This window comes from Alligator sinensis, unplaced genomic scaffold, assembly GCF_000455745.1.
Source record: "Alligator sinensis unplaced genomic scaffold, ASM45574v1 scaffold84_1, whole genome shotgun sequence".
In the NCBI taxonomy this organism is placed as follows: Eukaryota; Metazoa; Chordata; order Crocodylia; family Alligatoridae; genus Alligator; species Alligator sinensis.
In genome coordinates, this window is record NW_005842268.1 from 1144964 (window position 1) to 1150332 (window position 5369).

At 45.2% G+C, this 5369-nt stretch overlaps 1 protein-coding gene across 4 annotated transcripts in view; it reads right to left on the reverse strand.

Moving 5' to 3' along the window:
- Positions 1–5362, reverse strand: part of USP12 (ubiquitin specific peptidase 12) — a 58334-nt gene extending 52972 nt beyond the window's left edge. For all 4 annotated transcript variants that reach the window (XR_003095047.1, XM_025209099.1, XM_025209098.1 and 1 more), the window contains exons 1-2: positions 5346–5362; positions 4292–4357 (exon numbers count right to left, since the gene is read on the reverse strand). The gene's annotated coding sequence lies outside the window, so the exon portion shown is untranslated. The remainder of the gene's footprint in view (positions 1–4291; positions 4358–5345) is intronic.
- Positions 5363–5369: the final 7 nt, after the last annotated feature.

The window sequence follows — 5369 nt, forward strand, 5'->3', positions numbered from 1 at the left end:
CAGGATAGAGGCAGGCTGCACACTGTGGGCTCAGGGCTCTCTGCCCTGCTGGCTTTTCTCTGGGAGCTGCATGCTGGTCACACGCCCCTGCCCATCTAGCAGCAGGAGGCACAGCTCACCGCTGCCACTGCCACCAGATGGGCAGGGCACATGGCATAGCCAGTGCGCAGCTCCCAGGGCAAAGGCAGCAAAGCAGAGAGCCCTGAGCCCACAGTGGGCAGCCAGCCTTCGTCCTCCCCACACTTGGCTCTGCTCCGGTTAAAAGCTTCCCAGAGCTTAAAAATGGTGGGCAGTGATGCTTGAACTAATGCTCATTCATTGAGCTTTAGTTCAAGCACCCCCACTGCCATTTTTAAGCACCAAGTTGATCCCACAGACAAGCCACCCATGGCTCCATCCTGCTTCCCACCCCAGATCTTGGGTCCCAATCACTGCCCTGCTCCAGCCCCAGCCCCAGCCCCACTCCCGCTCTTACCGTGGGGGCCTCGATCTGCCCCCATACTCCCCTTCACCTCCACAGACTTACCTGCAGGGTGCTGCTCTCCACACTGCCCAGCTGCATTCCTGTAAATCGATTATCAGATTGGTATTGGCCAATATGCCTAGTGAATAAATTGGCTATCGGTATCAACCAAGAAAATCTTTACTGATGCACCCCTAATAATATTAGATGCACTATATTAACTGGGAAAAATCAATGTCTTAAATTAAATGAAGCAATCAGAAGGAGGTAAAACGATATTTTAAAATAAAAAATAAGTATCAACAGTGATAAGCAAAAAATTTAACAAAACTACCCAAAAACAGAATGTTAATAGTAAATCCTATAATATACCAACCAAGAGAAATACTAATAGACAAAAATCTGCATCTACATCCAATCAAATTTAATTACAGATAAAAAATAAATTTGTGTATTCAGGATTTTTTTTTTGGTAGAAAGCATAAAGAGGCATCCTGGTTTCCTTTCCCCACCTCCGCTTTTTTCAGTGGGTGAAGGAAAGGAAAAATATTTGATTTCACAGTGAACTGATTTAAAACAAAGTAATTTACTAACCATTTTAAATTATTTAAAACAGCACGAAGTGATCCTTGATTTTAATTTGTTATGCTTTTGAGTTTTAGTTATTTTTCAAAACACACATGTGCATTGATTTACAATTAAATTTATATAGCTCTTGCATGAAGTTGAGACTTCTTTCTGATGATCATTCATTGAATGTTTATTTGAGCAATATAATTATTTATCTATATTTATTCAGATTCCTAATCTTTTACTCTTTTTATCATGTTGAAAAATGATGCATCATTTATTTTTGTTTTAGTTGGTGTTTTTTCTACACATTTTGGCCAGGTACAGACATTACACATAAAGCGGTTTAAGTGATTGCAAGTCAATCTAAACCCATAACTGTAGAGATGTTCAATGGACACAGACCAGTCCAAAAATGGCAGAACCTTGGCTAAGATAGACCTGGTTCAATGTGCAGTCAAATCTAATCGATTTAGGTTAGACCAGTGAATCAAACTTTTGTATCTGATCCTCTACCACAGGGGTGGGCAAAATATGGCCTGCCAGGCCATGCTATCCAGCTCACGGAGCCCCTAAAAATTTTAGCAAATTAATATTTATTTGCCCCCAGCTCCCTGTCAAAGCTGGCTGGAGCAAGGGGCAGTAGGACCCAGAGGGAGACCTCAGCAGGCTTGCAGGCTTGAGCAGCCTAGCCCCACCCACCCCAGCCAGTTCCCTGATTTCCCGCCCCCACCCTGCTTCAGTACCACATGCCTGTGGCTCCCAGCTGCATCCCCGGACTGCAGAGCATGGGACCATGCTGGGAGGGGTGTGTATGTGTGCGCACACGTGTCGGCAGGCATAGGGGCAAAGTATGTATGTGTGTGTGTGTGTGTGTGTGTGTGTGTGTGTGTGTGCAGGCACAGGGCCAGTGTGTGTGTGTGTGTGTGTGTGTGTGTGTGTGTGTGTGTGTTCACAGGGTGATTCCTACACACACATCCCTCCATACACATGCACCTATGCCTCCCCTCACACTGCCATGCACAAACCCCAGCCACCCTTCCCTCACACCCTCTCTCCACAAGAGAAGGCTGAGAGGTGATCTTGTGGCTGCCTACAAATTCATTAGGGGGACACAGCAAGGGATTGGAGATGCTCTGTTCACCAGGACACCTCTTGGGGTAACAAGGAACAATGGTCACAAACTGACAGACAGCAGATTTAGGCTAGATGTCAGGAAAAACTTCTTCATGGTAAGGATGGCCAAAATTTGGAATGGGCTTCCAAGGGAGGTAGTGCTTTCCCCTACCTTGGGGGTCTTTAAGAGAAGGCTGGATAGGCATCTGGCTGGGGTCATCTGACCCCTGCACTTTTTCCTGCCTAGGCAGGGGGTTGGACTCTATGATCTCTTGAGGTCCCTTCCAAACCTAGCATCTATGAATCTATGAGTACCCACCCACACTCCACATACCCACACACCCACAGCCCACACAAACCTATACCCACCCCCCACAATGTACAAGAATAAGACTTTGTTTTAAGCTATTGTGCAGTCACCTCTGTGTACACTACACAAACGCATGTAAATCATGACAAAAATATTTTTTGAAATCAAATTAATGAATGTTGTAGATGATCACCTTTTAGAACATAATTTGGTATTTTTCTGGTTGAGATGGCAAAACCCCTTGCTGAAAGGAGTACTTCCAGGGGCAAGGGGAGAGACTTCTGGTGGCAAAGGTCAGGGGATAGGGGGTGGGACTTCTGGTCACAAGATGGCGACCAAGGGGCAGGGTACCTGTCAAGGGGCGGGGCTATCCAAGTGGCCCTTCGCCCCAAAATAATTGCTGGCCCCTGCTCTACCAGTTCAAGTTAGATCACTGGCCTTCAGCATCCCTGCCTCCTTTGTAGTCCCTCGCAACTCTCTCCTTGCAGGCAGGCATGCTAGCACTAGACCAGCTAGCACTAGGCTTGCACTCAGCTGCTCTAGTCAAGCTCCCAGTGGGCCCTGTACCAGAGCTCTCCCAGAGCTGAGCCAGCACAGACCCTTTTCCCAGCCCTACTTCCTGCCTCCAGACATCTATCAGCTGCAGGTAGGCAGTGCAGGGTGGGAAGGAAGGCATCTATGTCCCCTACATGAGCACCGAGACCTAGGAACCGAAGTCATGCCCCTGCACCCTCTTATGAAGCACCTTATGATGTACACACACATATGACACTGAGCCCAGGAGAACCTTCACACTTTGGCACAGTCCCACAGAACCCAAAAGACCCTGGCTCCTGCACAACCAGCCAGGGACTCTCATGCCCCTGTGCTCAGGCACAGCCCCACGGAGCCCAACCCTGGTTTCTGCACACATCTTGGTGGCCAGAGCCAGGTACCCTGCCACCCACACCCCAACATGGACCACTCCCAGAGCTAGTGTGGGCAGCTTGCCTCTGGAGGGTCAGGGCGGCAGGGGGCAGAACATAAGGACTGGGCCTGCAAGGAGGCAACCCTGTGACCTCTGCCATTGCCAACAGGTACCCAAGCCATAGGCACCTGGAGTGCTGCAAGGCTTTTCTGGCCCACAACTACAGGGTCCCAGAGTACTAGAGTCAGAAGAAGTATGAGGGTGTGCCTGCCCATACCCAGCAGCCAATCAGTGGTGACCTGGGTGCGTGGCTGTATTTGACAGTCTCTGGCAGTCCAGGAGTTTGCAGGGCACTCTGGGAGGTGTGCAGGAGCACCCCCAACCTGCAGACCTCAGCCAGCGCAGGCAGCCTATGTGCCCCACTTCACCCCCACCCACCAAAGACTGTTTACGAACGTGTATACTGTTTGCTACCCATCTACACTAGGCCACTTACAGAAAACTGCATAACTTAGATTGATTTCGCCTCAGGCTTTTTGATTGTCTGTACTTAGCCTCTGTGTGCACCTGCATTTACCATAAAATATTGCAACCAGAGTTTTTTGTAGTTTTGTAACTATATAAAAAAGGCATTTTAAATTATCTGTTACACAAGTCTACCTTAGATGTGTTGGATGTATAAAGTAATAATGTAGGTGAATTTAGGAAAGCAAACCTTTGCCTGATCTATACCTCAGAAAAATGTAATAAAGAAAATAACCGTACAAAATTTCATTATTAAATAGGGAATTACTCTCTCCAAATTTCATGTAGAAATGGGTCCAACAAAGAAAAAGCTCCTTTGCTTAGACACTTTTCTTTCAGCACCTCTCTCAATTCCCTGAGGCTGTGTTATCCATATTTTTCTTCATGTATTACTCCCTACTTAATCTGGAACTCTTGCTAGCGGTAGGCTTCTGTTGCTGTTAGATGCAATCTTCTCAGACAATTCCTATACGGGAGACAAAGGAAGGAAAAAGTCTGGAAGTGAACAGCTAGTAAGTAGCAGAAGGTAGAGCGTGAGGCTTTGAATCCATCTTTTATTGGGATTGTGGGCTGTACAGTATGAATAACCAAACTCAGTGAAAGGAAGACAATCTTTTAGGGGACAGGAGAATATTAAGCAAATAAGCGAAAGGGTCAGTAAAACACAGAACATGTGAATAGTAATTTAGCACAAAATCATCATATTGAAAGTTAAATTAAGCAAATAAACTAAACTAGTAGAGATTTGTATTTATATATTTATCTTAATTTCTACATGTCATTTGTAGGAGCCCAAGTATACAGGAAATTTGCAGCAGTTTTTATAACTATAACTTACTATCACTGTAACTGGATGGGATGATTCTAGGTTCTATCATGATCTACCTGTGGTAAGCTTATGTTGCATTTTATCCCATTTTTTTAATCTTTGTCTTTAGTTATTCTTTTGTTCACAATCTGTTGTTCAACACCTTGCACACTACAGAGGTCAGTCTTGTAGCCCTGCAGTAGGTCAGATTTGATTTTTTAAGTATAGAAACTACATTTACTATTTTCCAATCATATTGTGTCAACCTGACTAGCAATTCCAAGTAGCATTCCCACCATTCCATTCTGAAACGGAAACTGTACACTGCACTCTCTGAATTTGCTTCATGTAACCTGGTAATTTCCTTCTTCATTTTCTCAATTCCATTATCATCTTGCTTTTGCCCCCATGGCCAGCATCACTACCCTTCTAAAACACTGAGAAAAAGTACTTAGTTTTTGGCCACACCAACTTTTCTTTCTCTCTACCTCAATGTCACTGCATAGTTGCCCAACTTCTTTCCTCAGTCTCTTACATACATAACTGAAGAACTTTTACTGTTTGTTTTAATATCCTTTGCAAGATCTAAATCAGTCTGCCTTTGCAATTCTTACTTTAGGCTGATGCTTCTTGATCTGACACATACCGTTCTCTGCTGAAAGCTCTTTCC